This window comes from Haemaphysalis longicornis, unplaced genomic scaffold (assembly GCF_048455015.1).
Source record: "Haemaphysalis longicornis isolate Haplotype H1 unplaced genomic scaffold, Haemaphysalis longicornis Haplotype H1 scaffold_26, whole genome shotgun sequence".
Classification (NCBI taxonomy): domain Eukaryota; kingdom Metazoa; phylum Arthropoda; class Arachnida; order Ixodida; family Ixodidae; genus Haemaphysalis; species Haemaphysalis longicornis.
In genome coordinates, this window is record NW_027526319.1 from 1,021,257 (window position 1) to 1,042,543 (window position 21,287).

General features: G+C 49.7%; 1 non-coding gene across 1 annotated transcript; it reads left to right on the forward strand.

Annotated features, from left to right (window-relative positions):
- The first annotated feature begins 11,223 nt into the window (after positions 1-11,223).
- On the forward strand, positions 11,224-11,364 carry LOC144172835 (U4 spliceosomal RNA). Its single transcript, XR_013323117.1, has one exon. It is a non-coding gene; the product is annotated as a U4 spliceosomal RNA (small nuclear RNA).
- The last annotated feature ends 9,923 nt before the right edge of the window (positions 11,365-21,287 follow it).

Here is a 21,287-nt window from a genome sequence, read left to right on the forward strand (position 1 = left end):
GCATTCGCGAGATGTTGAGTTCTTCGTGGACGCCGCGGCATGCAGCTGCTTCGTTACCGCGCATTGAAGGGTCCGTCTTGTTCAGCTTAATCTAGGTCTGTGCTTACGGGACCCTCTGTACCGTACCAAGCATTTTGCCGGAGCTTATTGCCACTGGTTATCGAAAAAGACTAGCGGGGTGAGGTTTGATGTTTTTAGTGACTGAACGGGAGTGATTTGTCATTCACACCGCGTTGCACGTTGTTCCAGCCTGTCTTCATGTATTGATATAATTATCGGCACTTACAAATGTCTTGTCCATGTTTTGTGTATTAGCCGGGGCATGATTCCTTGCCGAACAGTGGCGGATCCCGCTAGTACCGCCGGGACCTGCCACTTCCATTCCCGATTCTTCTAATGTGTGCCGTAGAAAACTGCTTATGGGGAAGGAGAACCTCGGCCACTCCACGTAGGCTGTAATTTCACTGCGTGGAACTGACCTCCCGTGCGGGCTACCTCCCTTGGTGGACGTCCTTCTTCGGTGGCTTCGGTTGGGATGGTGTTATCTCCAGCACTGCCACACACTTGGACTGCCCGCTTACACGCGCTGTTTGTGGAATCGTGTACCTTTTGTACGTCTCTCATGTTTGAAGCGGAGGCTAAGCACATGTTGTGGACCTGCCCAGCTCTCAAAAAGCACGTAATAAACACCTCCGAGGCATAAGGTTCAGTCCTGGAGGGCGTGCAGATCCTAAGCGCTGGATTGGCGTCCCTAGCACAGGTTTCTTCTAGCAATGTTTCGTGAAATTAGCGCAACGCAGTATATTTCAGGACTTTCGTGTACGGCGTAGTGCGATTCCCCGCAAACATAGTGCACCCCGATTAGAGATTTATTATACGAATTGTTATAAGTAAGTGTTATTATTATATTCTAAGCAGAAATATACATTCGGGATAAATAGTCATGAGAGGAGGTCTTTTAACAGCAAAGGTGTTAAAGCTTTTAGTTCTGACGAGGAACGTTACCAGAAAGCTCAGCCCAGCGTGGTGCAGGTGAGCGTGCGCCTCATAACCAGAGCCGGGCATCGTCCTGGCTTTCGCGCGGACTTGCGCCAAGTGAGGAGCTTGCAAAAAAACCCAGAAAAAATACCTAGTGCGCTTGAGTGTGCCCCTCCTGCGGAGGGCCCGGCGTCGGCCAACTCGACCTTCAAAAACAATCTGCCCAGCGTTCGTGGCCAGATCTATCGTGTGCTATTATCCTCGCCAGTTCACGTGCGCTCCCGCCTGAAGTGGGCAACCCAGGCGCCGACTTCTCAAATCCGGTAGCGGCGGGTTCAAGAGCATGCTAAAGCGGTCCCCTTTGGGAGAGGTAGGAAAGCCTGCGGAAAAAAAACAATCCGGGGCCTGCCAGTCATGGAGAACTTTCGGCTGCAAGTTTGGAAATCCGTGGGAGGTGCAACATCCGGTTCTCCGGCGAAGAGAAAAGGACCCCCAGCGCGGCCCTTTGCTCTTTTTGCATCACTTGAGCTTGCTGCGCTAATTTTTTGTTTCCTTTAGATCTTATTTAGAAACAAGTAACTGTGAAATTGTGTAGCCGAATGACCAATTGATGTTACCTTTTATGTGCACATTCACCAATCAACGAGTGAGGCTCACTGCTCATTGGACATAACTCTGCCTTTCTCTCGGGCAATTATTTTTCTTGTTATTGTTGTTTCGAACAGGATCTACATTGCCTTAATATTCTAATATTCCCAAACGGCATTTTTGTTAAAAAAAACTGTTGGTAAAACAAGACGACGCAACAATTAGTATTTTCAATAAAATATAAATTTCAGTACAATTTACATATTTGAATCTCGACCTTTTGTTGTCCGCGCGTTTTGCCTTGAACGATTAAAAGCGAAACAAAACGAAGGAATACTGTCGTCTTTTATTCAATGTTCTTAACAGCTAAACAATTCAGTTTCTTGCGCCTTGCCGTAAGATTTAACTGTGGCAAAATATTTGCTTCAGAAAAAACTTCATTTGCCCAACAGTGCGAACGGCCAATGACGAACCGAAGCGCTGATTTTTATGTTTCACTTGAGGATGCTGTACTGGCCTAAGAAAAACTTTAAGATCATTAGGAATATAACTAGGAATACTAGTATTATATTAGGAATAATACTAAAAGCACCACCTTAGGTCAGAAGCGATGCCCTGATAATGTTTGTTTAAATAAGCACAATTTCCCATTTTGGGCTGAGCATTTTAAACTTGAGTGCATGTTGTTAATTCCGTCATTTCTCACCATTTTTACGGTACATGTTGTGACAGCTTTGTCGGAAGTACATTTTGAACTATTCTAAATAATTTGTCGTCTTGATGGTTATTTTGGGGTATTTAGACTGAATAAAACGTAATAACATCTCTCACTACGTAACCTTGACAAAACAAAACAAAAGCGCTGGGAAGAAATGCAATTCTCGGAATACCTCGAACAGTTGATAATGAACATAAGCAATTTAATTCGAAATAACCACACCTAATCAAAATATTTAATTTGAAATTATTACAAAACTAAAAACCCTATAATCGAAACAACTGTCAATTGCCTTTTTGTGCTTGGTTTTTACCGTGATCCTGACGATGTGACCTGCTAGGCACATTTTATTTATATTGTATGTTTATGTACTGGTCGCCTTTAAACACATTAAATACAGATAGCAAGGTTGCCTGTTTTAGTCGGTTTCCTGTTTGGAGGTCTTAAGTAACGCATGTTCAAGCAAAGGAATTTTCAGCCGTTTCGCAAAACCGCCTTGTCAAAAATGTAGGAATTTCGCTGAGTACCTTCGTGAAAAATGAAAGCGCTATTGCAGAATTAAAGCTTTGTCGCTACAATTACATATACTAGTACCTGTACTGCTGGCGTCTGTAATCGCGGAAACGTCGCCAACGTGTACCCGCAGCATTGATGCAAAATTACAAATTTTTGGTCGTTTTAATGGGCGTTTGGGTGTCATATGCACTTAAACACCAAGTGGAAGACGCTACGCTTAAAACGGTAATCCTACAATTTTTTTTGCGTAAGTGCATGTTCATGATTTTCATTTTACAACGCATAAGAGTGGGTGTGGGTGTGACTTTTGTGACCCTCACATGGTGATGTATGTTTTCACGAAGGAATAAGGTTTGGCGTTAGTATATATATATATATATATATATATATATATATATATATATATATATAGGTTGCAGTCCCTCGTCCCGTATCTATATATATATATATATATATATATATATATATATATATATATATATATATATATATATATATATATATATATATATATATATATATATATATATCGCCCGTTTGCAGGTAACAAGCATTTCCTCTGTTCTGCAGTGAGTATCGAGAAACCAGTGACACCTTTGCTGTACTTTTCATACTTCCCTAAGTGAAATCGTCCGGATTACTGCATGCCATTATACATGAATTGTTTTTATGCATTCCATCTATTGTTTATAATGCCTTGTAACTGCTGTTTTCGGGTTGAAATTTCAAAGAACAACCTATAGTGTTTATTTCAACCAATAATGCTCATAACGTGCACTTTAATAAAAGCACTCGCAATACAAAGACAACTTTGTTCCGCGCAGCTAATGTGCATTTTCTTTCGTTTGTAGCGTCGAGTCAACTATGCTGACAATACAAGGGAACGATTTTCTGATAGTCTTGTATAAGAACTTATGCCATTTGGTTTTGGCTTTTTTGTTAGCCTTGCTAGCGCTTACACAGTCCAAAGGGTGTTTATTGTTTTTGGACTTATTTTCTGCATTGTAACGCGCAATGTTTATATTTTCACTGCCGTGTATGTTTCTCGACCTCGCTGTGTCTTTCTTTGACTTTGCGTGAAACTGGCGCTGTATGATAAGCACCTGAGTGCGTATTTTGTTTACTGGCGTTTTGAAATAGTATTGATGTTATACTGCTTACGCGTGATTACCTGAACGTAGATTTGAAATAAACGGTTTGTCTGATTGCGCAGGTCTTTGCTTAATTGGGTCTTCAAACTAAAAGTTTCATTCAGAATGCCTGATTCCCATACACGACAATTTTAGGATTAAGAATCTGCTCTATAGAAATGTTATATTAAATGAGGCAGCGTTTGAGGTAGTTTTATTCAAATCTTCTGCGTGATATTTTTGTGTGATGTTTTTGACAAAGGATAACGGAGTGCAAGTGGTAAATAATAGCACATCAACATCAGCGAGTATGAAAGTTCCCGACCCTATTTGTGCTACCCAAAGGTATATTGGATATTTGCTGTGGCCAATAACTGCACTATTTTTTATTCCCTTCTGATACGTCAAACAAACGGGAATAGGTGAACTGCGTATTCTCTTTCGACCCGCGTCTTGTGCACTGGGGTCAGAAATCAAAGACAGAAATAAAACCCACTTCACACCAGGTAGTCGTCGCAATGTCGGAGCTGTTTATGCTTTTCCGTGATATTTGAGTTAAAAATATACACGCCAACATGGGCCTATGCTCAGCACAATACTTTAGAAAGAGGGACGGCACCTTTTGTCCGAGGAGGTGGACTCCCTTAATAAGCAAGGAAAACAGAACTTAACAAAATAATGGCACAATTTCCTGCTATTATGCCACCTCTGTGTCGCATTTCTTTCTAGGGTGTCTCAATGCGAGCGCCACCATACAGGGTGGAGACACCCTTTGAACGGTCCTGTGCCGCCCCTATTAGGTCAAAGTGTTGTTATCGTTGTTCTTATCGTTTCCCACAATACCCATCAACGCGAGACGGATAAGATGAATCAAACTTCACCAGTAAACCGGGTTGAGGCGAAAAGTTTACCGCAGTTTTGGTACAATGACTTGCTGCGAACGGAGGCGAGCGAGTGACCCAAAATGGCGGTGGCGGTGCCAGCGTAATGGCGCCGCCAGCGTATGCGTGTCTTTCTTCACCCTGTACGACGGACGTGCGTGAATCGAGGCATCCTACTTCTTTCCCGCGCAATTTCCGCGCGTGCAGACGCAATCTTGCAGCGAGCGGAGAGTGGTAAACAGCATCATATGACGTTGATAAGACTTTTTCTTGGACAGGTTAACAAATAAACAATGTAAAGGTAGAAAGCAACAACAAACGAACACCAAACATTGAAAAACGAACCTTCTTGCCAGTTCAATTTTGGTGAAATGTTTTGCTTGTAGTACAAAGCCCCCAATAGCACTTTTTTAATGTGAACGTTCAGGTAAGTGTTCCATTTAGACAGACAGAGTATGTGCCTATTCTGTGGTACTCGGATAATATTCAGAGACCAAGGAAAAGTTTAAGCTGGTCCTTGAATTAGCTCGGGTTTGATGTAGTTTCTTGAGTGAAAATTAGTGTAGTTTGCAAGCATTTGCGAAATATTACGCTGTTTAAAAAGTTTGGGTGAAGAAAACACTGTGCACGAACATCTAACATTTACGTACATTTCCAATTTTACTTTTCTCTCTGTTTCATGGGGGAAGTGCACACCTGCTATAAAGCGAAAGAAGTCCATTGGAAGCTAATGTGCGTACTTTGTGAAAACAAATTGTAATCGTCGCGATTGACGCGCTGCTTCTGGAACTAAACTTGCCCGAGCATGGAGTACTACTAATTCAAAATTTTCAGTTTAGTCGCACCGCAATATGGAAATTAGAGACCCCAAAGTACCTCAGTGACGATACACCGCGGCAGATGAAACGAAAATGGCATGCGGGAACACACCTCGAGAGTGCGGTATCAGATCCACCATCAAGAGGGTACGACCTCACGCAGGCAACCCTGGTAACCAGGGGGCCCAGGGCTGGCGAGCGAGACACAACGTAATCACCGCTCCCATCCCACGGATTCAATACCGGACGTTCTAAAACAGAGCCCAGAAAACGAAAGGCGGGCGATAGACAGTTTTAGCATATCGTTACCGTGTTTGCGTAACCGTTTACCATGTTACCGGGAACTGGAGTTTCCGTTTACCGGTCAAAACGGTAAAACTCGTTTTAGCACACGGTTTGCGGTTTCCGTATTCAGGCTTACCGGCCGCCGTGGGACACACCGCGACATCTAATGCATTGGTATCGAAACAAATCATGCATGATTTTGTTGCTCACAGCCAACGTTTTTAGATTAGGTCAGTTTCCAAACTCCGTCGGCGGAGGCGGCCCCAACTCGTCTCCAGGCCGCAGCGGCGCTGGCGTCGCGTTGAGATAGGCGGAGCAAGCAGCCCGCCGGCAAAATCCTCCCCCAGTCGACTTTGGCGAGAGCCACAGACAGTGCTTTGCTCGCTGTGCGTTTCTTCGTTGTTGATCGTCGGTGCGTACCTTGCTATAAATGCATTTGTGCAACTGTTACACATGATTACGCGTCGATGGGTTTTAAGAACTTTTTAGAATCGAAGCACCTCATCACTTGGTACGATCACGTCATAACGGCAGCACTGCAGTCGAACCTCGTTTCAAAAAGTAGTATCGGGGCAGTAAATTAGTTCGTTGTATCCGATATTCGTTTTAACAGTATGGGCAAAAATCGGTTCAAGCAAATCGGCAGTCTGGCTCGCGGGAAAACTTTAGATACAAAGCATTATTCCAGGGTTCGAACCCACAACATACGATGTAATCCTTACCTGCCTCTATGTGGCATTTCAAACTAAATGGACAGATGCATGAGAACGTGGAATTAACAAACTTCTTTTGACAAAACAGGCATTCGTTGTTATGTATTTGAAGAAAGACGTGACGCGAAAAGTGGCTATGTTACTTCAGTATTTTCGTTTTGATTTTTTTTTTTCATTCGAGCTTTCGAGTTTTGAGTCTTTCGCGAACCAAACATTTCTTCGTTACGGCTGTTACCGCACACGGCTGCCGCGGTTCCCGCCAGCTTCGTTATGAAAATAGGCGCAGCTCGCAGTTAGTGGCACAAGGCTGGAGGAACAGCAGAGCTGACGTTCTTTCACCCTCCGTCGGAGAGAGAGAGAGAGAGAGAGAGACAACTTTATTGGCTAGCCTGCAGAACGAGAGGATCGCCTCCTAGAGAGGCACCCTATCGTGACGCGGCCTGGACGTCCTCGTGGTGTGCGCCGCAGGCGTCGACTGGCTCGGCTGACGGGCACCCGGCTGTTGCACGTCGCACGGATTTCCGTACTTGCCGGGGAATGTTTTCCATGGCTGGCAACTGGTCCCCGATCGTTTTGTCCGCAGGCTTCCCATTTCCCCCAAAATGGACCACGAGCACGCGCTGGAACCCGAGGCAACCGGCTTCTCTAACCCTGCGTTTATAGCACGTACTCGGCGCCTGTGCTACCCACTTCAGGCGCGAACGTAGGTGAACTGGTGAAGAAAACTGCACGCGAGAGATCGCGCAACAAACGCTGGGTAGAGCGTTCTCGAAGGTCGAGCTGGCCGACGCCAAGGCACACAGATCACGTGCACCCGCTATTTTTAAGTGCGAATGCACTTTATAAGCGACCCTGAATTCCGTTGACCGCCGTCCGTCCACATAGCAACAGCTGCGGGTGCGCGCGCTCCTCGACTTCCTTGGCAACGGGGGGAGATGGCACATACCCACGTGGGGGATTGGCCAGGAATCTCCTCGTCTTCCTTGGCAACGGGGGGAGATGGGCGCGCGCTGCCTGGCCGGCCGCTGACATGGCACACACCCACGTGAGGGATTGGCCAGGAATCGGGCGTGAGAAGGGCTAATGCACCCGCTTAAAGGAGTACTGACACGAAATTTCAAAGCTGAGATCCGCTCTAGCAATCAAGTACAACGACAACACAAATAGGTGTCTGTGAATAAATGCATCTTTCTTTCTTTGTAGTTGTGTGTGTGTGTGTGATCTCTCTTTCGCGAACATTACCGAACCGCGCAAATTCAACTCCTGCATTCGCACTTTCACATTCTTCCCCTCGGGGAAATGCGGGGAAATTTTAAATGCAGAACATTTCAGTAACTCACGATGTCACCCGCGTTGACGTCCGTAGTCCGCACCGCACTCCTCCCTACTATATAAAAAAAATACTATCCGGCGCCCGGTTTCGATCCCTCGACCCTGCGGGCGGAACGCAATGTACATGGTTCTCTACCCACTGCGCCACAAAGCCGACACAGAATGGGACACTACGAACGCGCCTTATATCGTTGACTCATTCAAATTACTGCTGACGAGCGCTCTCTCGTCAGCAGTTGCCACAAGTGCAACAACATTAACGTAACGCAAACTACTTAACGTCGTGCGCCCCCGGAAATGCTCTGCATTTGATCGTGCCCCTCGCGAGGGGGATGTTTCACTGCGTCTTCTCTCGGTCGCAGGACCCGTGGCGCCATCTGGCGGAGGCGCGGAACAACTCGTAGCACTTTCTTTGAAAAAGCGCCTCGAAAGCGCGGCAAATATGAAATAGAGATGACGCGCTTTCGAGGCAATCCACCGACGCGGCTGCTTTGTGTACAGACTCGGCGGCAAGTTTGTAGTTTCGTGGCGCGTGACTAGGCACACGAGACTTGCGGGCTTTCCTTTTTCTCCCCGTTAATTTGCGCGCAGTTTGTTTTTTCGACATGCAACATTACCAACTAGCCCAACTCTCAACCCTTCTACAAAGAGAGGTGGCTACAAGCAAAGAGCTGGGGAAGCCAAGCTGCAACTGAAGAGAACGCCGGGAGGAGTGGACGGAGCTGGTTCGAGAAGCTCAATGTCCGGCTGGAAGATTCAGATCTGGTCGTGTTTGCGGGACAGAAGCTCGAGGGGGGTCTACCTGGCGCCTTGGCGTCCTGGAGAAGAGGCGCGACTCCTGACTCGTGGAGGCTCGCAAGGTTGGTGTGCTCCGGCGTTGGACGAAAAGCCGCCTGCTGCCCGTGGGCGACCGGCCGGGCCCAGTCGCCTCCTGCAGCTGCTACAGGGCGCCCAATTGTGAGCGGGTGCCGAGCAGAACGTTGTCTACGAGGACAACGGCGTGTGTTCCTTTTCGACGTTTCGGCGTGCGCGACGCCTTGTCTCGCATCGTCACCAGCACCCACTACGCCCTGCGGACAGTGCCTCCTCGCCCTGAAGCTTTGGTTGGGACTTCTCTTTCTAATTCTTTGGGTTTGGTATGGGTAGGGTTCTGTATTTGCCACTTAACTTTGAGGAGGTATTTACTTTCGGTAGTAATCTTTGGTATTTGTATGTTTGCCGTGTTTTCTTAAGAATATAAGTTTGTTTTGTCTCCAAGCGCCCTCGTCTTGTTATTGGCACTGTAGCTAGTCCCAGTCGCCCCTGAAAATCTCAAAAAAGAACACGCCAGATGGTCTTCCCCCTCACAAATTGGCGTCCGCGAAAGGACGCCACTCCGCGATACCGACTCGCGGAACACCACCGCCTGTACAGAATATCAGTCTCCCGAAATAACGTATAACAACTGAACTCACACGTGCGACAATGCTCAGCCAGACGTGCGTATTTCTATTTTTTTTTTGTATTTTTAACAGCGGAGCTGCTGTAGCTGGCCGTAATGCGTGGCGCGTAGCGCTTATACCAAGAAAATGTAGAACTCTCGTGAGCGCGTGCCTCGCGGAGCGCCGATCGTCCCCCGGCATGCCCCGTGGCTTTTAGAAAAATATTACGCGCTACCACCCCAACGTCACCCCTGTTAGTAGTGGCAGGCTTGAGGAATTTGGAAGTAAGGTACGTAATAATTGATCCAACTGGCCGAAGATGCCGCTAGGGCTCACGGGCTCCTGGCCGCCGTCTGACGGGGAAGGACCATCTAAACGCTCCCTTTCGTCCCTTTCCCTACCCCAGTTTGCGCAAAATAAAGTTTCCTCATCATCATTAACAAAAAGGAATCAACACATAAATCTTTCATTGATTTTATATAATCTCTGATCGGATCGTTCTTCGTGGAGTCCTCGCTCCCATTTCATTTGCAACAACTCATCCGCATGTAACGTGGGTATTACCGATGCCCTGAATATTGTACCATTAGGTCGGCTCTTGGTTGTTTTAATGCTCTCTCTTTTTCATGAACTATGGGTGGGTCTCTAAGCGGACTCAGTGCTGAAAAGTTTGACGAAGAATTGCATGATCATCTGTTTTGTTGATTTTTTGTACTCTTTAATTGCATTGCATATGTTTGCCCACTCCTGTTGTCTCCGGACCTGGAAGAGCAGTAATTGTAAATAAATATAATATAATGTCTGCGATATATAATAATTAGAGACATTTACGGTGCCCATATCAAGGTAACGAGTAGTGATGTAGAGGGGCGTTAGGCTTAGAAGGGCAGATAAGGGGCGGGGTGTGGCGATAGCAAGCGATAGCCACCACCCTACTGCCTTGCATGGTTCCGCCGAGCCCGATTTTTAGGTGTACAATCACAGCTCCTTCGAAAGCACCTCAAAACATTTGCGTAGCATTCCCCGTACGACTTTTGTTCGAAACGTAGTTTTGTTGACTTTGCTTCAAGATGGCCGCTGTTTTGGTTCAAAATGATCGCACCCGCCCCGCGTTTTAAAGAACGATTCCAGCTGCCTTGGCTTTGTTTTATTCCGTCCTGTTTCATTGGTGGTTGTGTTAAAACGATAATCAAGCCTCTCTTTTTTCTGTTGCACGTGCACAACGCATAACTAAAAACAAAAACAAAAACAAAAAACAAAAAAATTTCAAAGGGCATTGATGGGCTTATCATGTCCTGTATGATCCTGTTCATTTTTGACTAAATGCTGTTTGACTAAATACTGCGTATTTTTGACTAACTTTTCACTAAATGTAACAAAATTTCTGTTACCGCGACTTCAAGTTTCGAGGCTCGCGCGCAGATTCGATTTTGTGAGTGTGTGTGTGTGTATGCGTGTGTATTTGCTTGATACAGTTGACTTCATATTGGTTGTTAGTCTTGCCCACCGGTGTTATATAATTTGTAAACTTACTCTGTTGATGTTATGTGCTCCCCCTTACTCTATGCCCCAACCCGTGGGCCTGTAAGGTATCTTGAATAAAAACCCCCAGGGCTCTAATTTCTAGCTGCTAAGCCAATTATACGATTGCATTTTATTACCGCACGTTTTTGCTAATCTTGTTTAAAAGGTGTATGCCACGGGAACATTTACAGCAGAAAATTGTTCAAAAAGTTGATTTAGGCTTTAAATTACGGCGTAACATTGTCGCGACAGACGGGACTCACCGGCTTCTAAGACGCGGTTTCCCGAGGGGGCTCCCGAAATCTGCACAAGAGTTGTCAGCTTTGCGCAGAGGCAGTGTCGCACCCAATGAGGCGTGGCCGAGGGGCGACTATTGCTAGTTGAAAACTTTTCCCAATACCCCGCCTGGACGACGTGAAATACCGTCGGCCGTGGCAATTTTTGGACGGCCCTACGGGGCCCCATAACGAAATCCGAAATCAGACTTCAAAAATATGGGCCTATCTCCCCGCGAAGGGGACTCGAGTAAATGCGTCGCATAGGGGGTGGGTGTATTGCGTTAACGTTTAGTGCTTGCGAAGTTGGTGGTAGTGAATGCGTTGTATGCAGCCCAGCGAGGTTCGCCGATACGAGAACACAGTAGACAGTAGTGCCGAAGCACAGCCGTTTATTTGGGGAATCCCAAAGCATGCGAGCACAAGGCTCGACGGCGTTCACGAATCACGCCGTCCGGGTCGTGACCGCGAACGGGAGGTGGGCACTCACGGCGCGCGACAAACAAAGCTCCCACCTGAGACACAAGTATCCATCACCGCCGCCATGTTCCGCCGATCTCGTCCCGACCGGGTCTCCGACGAGACTGTCCTCGACTCCAGTGCGCGCACGCTCGCGCCGCCCGCGCCCGCGCGCCTATCCCCGCACACATCGGTGGCGCCATCTCTCGGGGGACGCCGACGAACCAGCGGAGCGCCGGACCGGTTTCAGCGCACAAGCGTCTCTCCCGAAGCGCGCGCTGGCTCGGGATCGCAGGTCGCGGTTCTCCACCATTCCCACACTCCTCCCCCCCTAAAACTGGACGCCACTTGAGCTCGAGTGACGCCACCGTGCACCACACTCGTCACGTCTCAAGTCAGCAAAACAGCCACCGAACGCCACTCCACACCAAAGTTCGCCACACGATGCCGCCGTCGCGATGCTCGCCTCACAAACCCGCAAACACATTGCAATGGTTCCAAGTCTCTCGCGGTTGGGCAGCACAGCAGGTTGGCAGGCCCGGGGGTAGCTGCAGCCGCAGCCGACGAACGCCGGGGTCGCGCCATGATGCGACCCCCACTCCCAGCTCGAGGCGGCAACGGGAACGGCCGCGCCCACTGCGGCTGCCCGAAGGCTCGCGCCGCTCGCGTAGGCGCCAGATCCCGCCGCCTCCTGGGTTCCGTGGCCGCTTCGGCCGCAGGTCCTCCCGAACGGTTGGCTGCCGCCCGGCAGGCCGGAGCAGCAACTGGCGGTAGCTTCGCGGGCCGCGCTCGGCCCCGCCGGTGGTTCAGCAGGCCATTCTCGCTGTCCGTGGCAGTGGTGACTGGCGTGGTCCCGGTTGTATCCGTTTGCAGGTCTCGCTCTCACCGTCCAGTTTAAACGATTCCCAAACTTGAAGTGGGGAGCAGCGGGTCTCCGCAATCTCCTGTGACTGGCCGGAAACCTTATTTATCGACGATCTCGCCAAATAGGGTAACAAAGATGCCCGAGGGGACTCCCCCTTGCACGTTCGCTTGCTCGCGGAATCGCGAGTCCGGCAACTGTGCTCCAGCAGCCACCCCCGCCTGGAGGCAGCTCGCCTGACTATTACGGGTTGTCGGCATCGAAACGCCCGTCCGAGCTATTTCGGCCTGGTGCGTTGGTCGGCAAAGCAGCGTCAGCATCAAGCAGGCGGGCTCCTGCAACTCACTCGCAGCAATACAAGCTGCCGTAGAGCCAGCGCCAACCGCAATACCAGCGGCTTACGGGCGCAAATCACCGGTATAGGTCGCCTGAGAGTCCGTCTCTTACTAAGACTGGCGATCTCTCGCGACCAACGAGCCCGCTGCCAAGCCGCGCGAAGCTCTTACTGCCTAAACGCAATCTCGAGCGGAGTCTTCACGGCATCGAGACGCACGCACTCCGGAAGCGCGGAGACAACGGTCCCATTGCTCCCGCTTCCCCCCGCAGCGAGAGGAGACTGATTCTTCAGCGATTCCCCTCGCTCTTTGTCAGGCGTCAAATCGGCTAACACTCCGCCTCGGACTCAAAGCGCAGTAGCGGCGGGCTCATTGTGCGGCTTGAGAACTCCCAAACACCGCACCCTCGCTCGGTAGTGTCCGCCGCGCCTGCGGGAAACTTCAACCGGCGCCGCCGGCGCGACTGCGCGGAGACGGCGCTACGGGGAAGGCGACCCGCCGCCATATTGGAACAAGGCCTACGCACCTCCCGTCTCGCAAGCGGGCCGCGACTGCGGTGCTCGGAGGTATCCTACTGACTCACCGCCACCGCCTGGTGCGTGTAGGAAGGTTTACGCATTTGCCGTCACGGCTGTATCGGGCATCATAACTGTCTGCCTGCAACCGACTGGCGCGAGGCGTTTCGTCCGAAGTCTTCCGGACAAAGGGTAGCGGGCTACGACTGCAGCAACGCATTTCTCGGGGAGCTAGCCACCTCGAATTCGTCCGAATACGAGACCCACGTTCGGGCGCCATGTGGGATATACGTGAGGGTCCTCGGCGACCTCAGCCAGTCCTGGCATAAGGTCACCACGCTAGCTCCCGGCGTGTCAACCACGCGGGCTCCCATGGCTACGGCAGCCCAGCGAGGTTCGCCGATACGAGAACACAGTAGAGAGTAGTGCCGAAGCACAGCCGTTTATTTGGGGAATCCCAAAGCATGCGAGCACAAGGCTCGACGGCGTTCACGAATCACGCCGTCCGGGTCGTGACCGCGAACGGGAGGTGGGCACTCACGGCGCGCGACAAACAAAGCTCCCACCTGAGACACAAGTATCCATCACCGCCGCCATGTTCCGCCGATCTCGTCCCGACCGGGTCTCCGACGAGACTGTCCTCGACTCCAGTGCGCGCACGCTCGCGCCGCCCGCGCCCGCGCGCCTATCCCCGCACACATCGGTGGCGCCATCTCTCGGGGGACGCCGACGAACCAGCGGAGCGCCGGACCGGTTTCAGCGCACAAGCGTCTCTCCCGAAGCGCGCGCTGGCTCGGGATCGCAGGTCGTGGTTCTCCACGATTCCCACAAGTCAAGGAAATTTCGTCATTCTTGCGTGTTTCGCTTTGTTTACAAAGCAAGAAACGCAAATGCTTGCGGAGTTGTTAACTAACTGACTGACTGCAGCGGCTTACTTGCACGAATGCTTTGCTCTGTGGACAGCCAATGCACTCGCCATTTGTACAAGTGCGGCACGCACACACACAGCTGGCTGGCGCCGCATCTTTTCAATGTGCTACGAGTTGTGCCGCGCCTCCGCCAGATGGCGCCACGGGTCCCGCGACCGAGAGAAGACGCAGTGAAACATCCCCCTCGCGACGGGCATGATCAAATGCAGAGCATTTCGGGGGCGCACGACGTTAAGCAGTTTGCGTTGCGCTAATGTTGTTGCACTTGTGGCAACTGCTGACGAGAGAGCGCTCGTCAGCAGTAATTTGAATGAGTCAACGATATAAGGCGCGTTCGTAGCGTCCCATTTTGTGTCGGCTTTGTGGCGCAGTGGGTAGAGCACCATGTACATTGCGTTCCGCCCGCAGGGTCGAGGGATCGAAACCGGGCGCCGGATAGTGTTTTTTTATATATAGTAGGGACAACGACGGTGCGGACTACGGACGTCAACGCGGGTGACATCGTGAGTTACTGAAATGCTCTGCATTTTAAAAAAAAGCGAAAACCCCGAGGAGCGAGAAAGTGCCGGGCGCTCGTGAGCGCGTCGCTTGATGCATATAACGATGACTACAACTAGCACAGTGCAAAGCGACGACGTAGCATGTCCTTAGTGCTCACGTAGAAAGAAATCCTGCAGCTTCGCTACGTTTGAAGCCTTGCGCAACTTATTGCAAGCTTCCACCCATTTTTTAGATGCGACTGCATCTCATTCACTCGCCTTGTCCCTCCATACGGCGTTGTTGTTGACCGTCCACACCCCTCCCCCATTCTCCTCGCCGCGCGAGCTGCACGGCGAGGAGAATGGGGGAGGGGTGTGGACGGTCACCCCTCTCCTCTCCGATAGCGAACACTCTCTCGCGAGGGGCATTGGATTGAATTCGATTGGCTTGGCTTGGTTTGGCTTGGCTTGGCTTGGATTGAATTGGATTGGATTGGATTAAAGGGACACTGAAGTGAATTTGTCAAGCTCCCGTTTTTGCTTGCACTGCGTAGACTGGCTCAAATTAGCACACTTTTCATCGTTTATCCGGTTGACAAATCGGTAATTATTTTACAAAGCGCGAAAGAAGAAAAACTACCATGCGCGGTTTGCGGCGGCCGCACCAACTAAGGCTGTGACGTTGAGAGGAGGGGCGCCGTGATTGGACGATGCCCAAGGTTAGCAATCACACAAGTTTCGGTTTCGGTTTCGGTTCTGTAAAACATAACCAATGGCTTTGTTGGATGGGCATTCTCAATATCTCAGTAATAATCGTACCGCGCTTCTGCCATGTTGTCGGCTGTAAAATGCACAAGATAAGCCTCCCAGGACGGCTTGTAGTCGTAGCATTCACTAGCCGAGACCTACGCAGTGCATGAACGCCCTCCGCGTACCCGCAGACGCCCAAATGTCATGCGCTTTTCCCCCATATTTGGAGCTTGCCTCCCTCATGCCTGTATCGTAAAAAGCGTGTTCGCGCCAGGCCAAGGGTCTGTTCATCCTGGCCTGTGCCCACTGCCTGCAAGCAGTCGGTGCTTATGGCAACAGCACGCCAACGAGAACTCGCTAGCGCGCCAGTGCCAGCCTGCGCGCGTTTTGTGAACTAGTTCGTGTAGCCATGAACGTTGCGGCCCCAAAAAAGGTGAACTCAATATAGAAAACATAGGCGGAAAACAAAAAAGTTAACTTACAAAAAAAAAAAGCACGTACCCGCGGGGATTCGAACTTGTGACTCGCAAAACATTTGCGGTGAATTCCAAGCACCCCAGACCGCTAGGCCACGGAGCAAGACGCGAATGCCTTGCTAATATAGGGTATATATTGTACAACCGGTTTACACTTTTATTTAGTTTTGGCATTTCAAGCCGCTTAGGTGACTATTTGTTGTACTGCGAACGTGCAGTAAGCGTCGCCCGAGTTTCCACAGTAGCTCACGTCTAGCAATTGCATTTCGTAGACGGAAAAGCGTTCGCAGATGCGTAGTCGTGCTGCTGACCGCTGTGCTTGTTCGCCCAGCGCAAAGAAGTGCTTCCCGCGCCCTAGTTTTACGCTGTACGGTAAAAATATCAGTTGATTTTATTTCCTTAGTACCTATATTGACTTCGCTGACTCTTCTCCCGCCTTCAAGAGGCCTTATATTTTTCTACTGGCGTACGAGTCAGCGAAGCGTCGCATGTGCAGCGCTTGTGTGAAGCGACCTTGACTTGGAGCTAGATACAGTGTACAAACAAACCAAGTAAAGAAAGGCACATTCTTCCATTCACAAACGTGTCCTGGCTTCGTTTCAACTAAGCGAACGAATTGCGACCAAGCAATTTTGTTTTAACCTCCTTGATTGCGACGACCCGCCGGCGGCCGGCGGACGAGACGCTGGGCCGACTGACTCTGTCGGCCGGGGAGCCGTGCAGTAGCGCAGCCGTGACGCAGCCAATTGCCAGCTCATCCCCTCCTGACGCCACACGAAAACGCCACAGAAAATGGGCGAGCGTAAAGAGAGGAGGACAGCGTTTTCGAATTAGTTTTTCTACTAAATAAAATCGCGTAAACGCGCCTAGAGTGGTCGAAACATGGCCTGGGGACTCCGGACTACAATTTGCGCTAGTAATCCCGCAATGTTTACATATCACTTCAGTGTCCCTTTAAAGTGGATTGTGTTGGATTGTGTTGCGTCATAGCCGCGCCACGTTGCGTCATAGCCGCGGTCGTTCCAGCACCGGCGTTCCGATTTCCATCGATACGTTGAATGGAGCCTAACAATTCTGCTGTCGCCCGCGCAACCGTAACAAGCACAGATCACTGTGATAACAGGAATGCTAGCACCACTGAAGACAAGGCTGCGAAGCGGCGTGAACGTGATGCTGAACGCAAACGATTGAAGCGAGCAGCTGATTCCGAACTTCGTAAACGTGATACCGAACGCAAACGGTTGAAGCGAGCAGCCGATGCTGAACTTCGACAGCGTGAAGCCGCTGCCGTACGCGAGAAGCGAGCGGCCGATGCTGAACTTCGTCAACGTGAAGCCACTGCTAAACGCCAACGCCGAGCTGCTGATCCAACTACCGTTCGTCAGACCGAAGCCGCTGCTCAACGTAAACGGCGGGAAACGAAACCTCCGTTCGGCAGGCCGAAGCTTCGGCTAAACGCCGTCAACGCGAGTCTGCTCCGGACGCTACCCGCGAACGCGAGCGCGCCGCGAAATCGGCAGCGTCGCATCTCCACAGCGTTCCCCTCGCGGGAAGGTGGGGTAATTTTAAATGCAGAGCATTTCAGTAACTCACGATGTCACCCGCGTTGACGTCCGTCGTAGTCCGCACCGTCGTTGTCCGCACCCGTCCCCCTACACTATATAAAAAAAAATACTATCCGGCGCCTGGTTTCGATCCCTAGACCCTGCGGGCGGAACGCAATGTACATGGTGCTCTACCCACTGCGCCACAAAGCCGACACAGAATGGGAGGCTACGAACGCGCCTTATATCCTTGACTCATTCAAACTACGTCAAGAAGCTGCTGATACAACGCATTCACTACCACCAACTCCCCAAACACTAAACGTTAACGCAATACACCCACCCCCTATGCGACGCATTTACTCGAGTCCCCCTCGCGGGGAGATGGCCCAATTTTTTTTTCTTGTTACGCTGGATGGCTTATAACTAACAGCTTAAAAAGTTCTGCTTTTAAAAGAATAAATGCCACTCAGGGGTGTATCTGCTCATTTAGTTTTTCCTTACGATGCTTATGGTGAATAGCAAACTTCCGCAATAAAAAAAAATTAAGCCCAACCAACCAAAGTTCGCATTTCGTTGACTATAGATGTTCCACTGTATTCAGTTTGCGCAATGATGGTGTCCCGAATTTTACAAGTTATATGTTTCATGTCTGCGAAGAAAAACTGCCGAGTTTGCTTGCGCGTTTGAAGCGCGAGGCGCTGAAAACCGAACGTCGGGGTGTGTACGCGCGTTTTTTCACGTTTCGAACAGCGTATTATTTCGATTTTGACAAATATGGAATACACACCGATACTCGCGAAATGAGCTCGGGACGTGGTCTCTATAGGGCGGCATACTCCACGTACCAAACCATTTCTTTCACTGACGTTATTTAGTTTACACGTAAAGGACTTCGGTTTTGTGACAAACAAAGGCTAGAGTAGCGTGTATTTTTGTTTTGCGTGCGCAAAAAATGGCTTGCGGGAATGCCAATCTCATTGATGGACAGCAGAAAGCCGCTAGCCCTAACAGTATGTGTCTTTCCTGGGGGACCGCCGTCAGCAGCGCGCGAACCAAGATGTGGTCTGCGAAAAATTAAGGCATCCGCGTACCATTTGTCTCTATTTCAAAATTACCTTCGGGATCGTTCTCTTGGATCAGTGCTGAGTAGTTGTATCATTCTTAAGGGTGGTGCCCCGCAAGGATATATTTTGTCACCTGTTCTGCCTAATTTGCTTGTTAGTGATCTTGCTATTGTTGCTAAAACTACGATAATGTATCAATACGCTGATGACACCGTGCACGCCGGTGTCGGACAACTCGGATTATTCACTAGCTCTTCAAGATGGTGCTAGAAATGCAGCCTATTGGTTTGAGGCGAACCTAATAACAATTATTCCTGTACAAAGTGGGCTAATTTGTTTTCGCAATCCCCAGAAAACAGTGCCAAATGACTTGTTTAGTTTCACGCTTGTTTATTCCTCATACACCATTACGAGCCTCTTTAGCAGCTAATATCAGAATATTTTTATTTCGTAGCCAAGCAAACTGCGTACGTGAGGCATTCTTCGAGCAAATGCGTTGGTAAAATTACTCAAGCAGTAGTGTTACTCACCTGAAAACAATGCACCTTTTAGGCCCAGGATCGCATTAAGAGGGCCGGCCACAAATCCAAAAGCCCAACGACAATCCTTCATGATAGGCGTAGCATTTTTTATGTACTAATGAGGCGTTTTGTAAATACATTATTTAATTTGTGACCTGGCTTAAGCATAGGTTTACGCTGAGCAGGCACCTCGTCTCGAAATCTGTCCGATTAACCGAGTACTGAAGAGCCCTGCTACATGCAAACAATAGCTCCAATTTTAAGTGCGAATGCACTTCTTAAGCGAGCCTGAATCGTCCGCCGCCGTCGTCCGCATAGCAACAGCTGCGGGTGCGCGCGCTCCTCGTCTTCCCTAGCAACGGGGGGAGATGGGCGCGCGCTACTCTCCTCCTCCTCTCTCCGCTCAGTGACTGCGGGTGTTGGGCGCCTCCTCTCCACTTCGGGCGGGAGAGCTCTCGCTCGCGTAGCGGGCGCTCCGCATTCCGACGCGTGAGGGCGCTCGTGTAGCGGCCGCGTGGCGCGGGAGGGTATTAGTCGAGCGCGCGCCGTCGTCGAGAGCGGTCGCTGGTCCTGCATTTCGATAACGATGATGGCGGACCGGGCAACGGTACCAGCAATAACGAGTGAAATATCTTTCTTTGTAGTTGTGTGCGTGTGTGTAATCTCTCGACTACTCATTAAGATCACGATATCCACCGTAATCGCGCAATAAACAACCGTGCATTCGCACTTACACACTCTCCCCCTCGGGGAAGTGCGAGGGAATTTTTTTCGGGAGTACTATGATGGCTTTTGTTTTTACTGCCCTGGGTATTATCCAACTACCTCTTTGCAATCCCAATCAAGGGCTTTACACTGAAGCAAAGCTAACTCGCTTGCGCCGTTCAACACGGAGCAGTAGCAGACGACTTCAGGATGAGTGATTTCAACTAGGGTGCCTCGATGCGCGCTCGCTCATCGAGGAACGCGACCGCAGCGCCGCCGCTGCGCGGGCAACAGGATGGGGCCGCTCCGCCGCCGCGGTGAGTGCGCGCTCTTTCCCTACTGAGTTAATCGTAAAACGTTGCTCACAGCTATCAGCTTTTGTTTAAAGAAGCTTGAATGTTTCACTTTTCGGGTGAAGCGTTCGCAATAACATTACTAGTTTTGAGAATACTGTGGTCATTACGTGCATAGCTTTAAAAAAGAAAAGTGATGTCGGTGCCACCATCTACTGAGTACAGTGGGAGACAAGGTAAACTAGTCTGCGCTAAATATTTCGGCGTGAAATGGGTAATATATGTTGAAATAATTACTCAATAACTTACACTATTTTGCCCGGCACAATTTTTAGGCGTTATAGCGCTTTGCGTTCTCAGAAATTATTTGAGGTGGGCGAGGCTTAGCACGAGTTGGGGCGGCCATTTCGCTCGCCCATCCGGAAAAAAAAATAGTTGTATGTCGTACTCCTGAGCACCATTAAACGAGAAAAATGTAATAAACAACATCAACTAAGAATAGCTTTACCAGCTGTACCAAGCATCAAGCGCCGAGCGCACGGCGTTTGCTGTAATCAAGACGAGGGGGTACCCTTCGTCTGCTCGGGAGGCGCCGTGGCGACGGTAAAGGCTGTGCGGGTAAGTTACCGTTCACGGTAACTCGTCGCGCATGCGCAGTCTACTCCCGCAAACCCTGTAAATGGTAACGCAAACACGTAACGATATGCTAAAACTCCAATAAAACAAGCCGACAAACCGTTACCCAAAAGGCTCTCTCGAGGAGCCGATATTTTTTGTCAATAAATCCCGATCTGGTTACGTCACGATGGATGACATAATCGCGTTGTGGCAGTGGCGGCAGAAACAAAGCAACTATGACAGCCCCCACCCCCATCACCACCGCCAGTAAAGTGCTACAGATGTACCAGTGAAGTTACTCCTAACGTGCATCACGTCGTTAAGAAACGCGAGGGTCTCAAGTCAATCAGCGACAAGCATCGGCTTATTTCGAAGGTTTTCTACGATCCCTGAACACTGCCACGAGCTGAATTGATTGATTGATTGATTGGTTGATTGATTGATTGATTGATTGATTGATTGATTGATTGATTGATTGATTGATTGATTGATTGATTGATTGATTGATTGATTGATTGATTGGTTGATTTAACGCGCCGACGCAACGCATCCGAT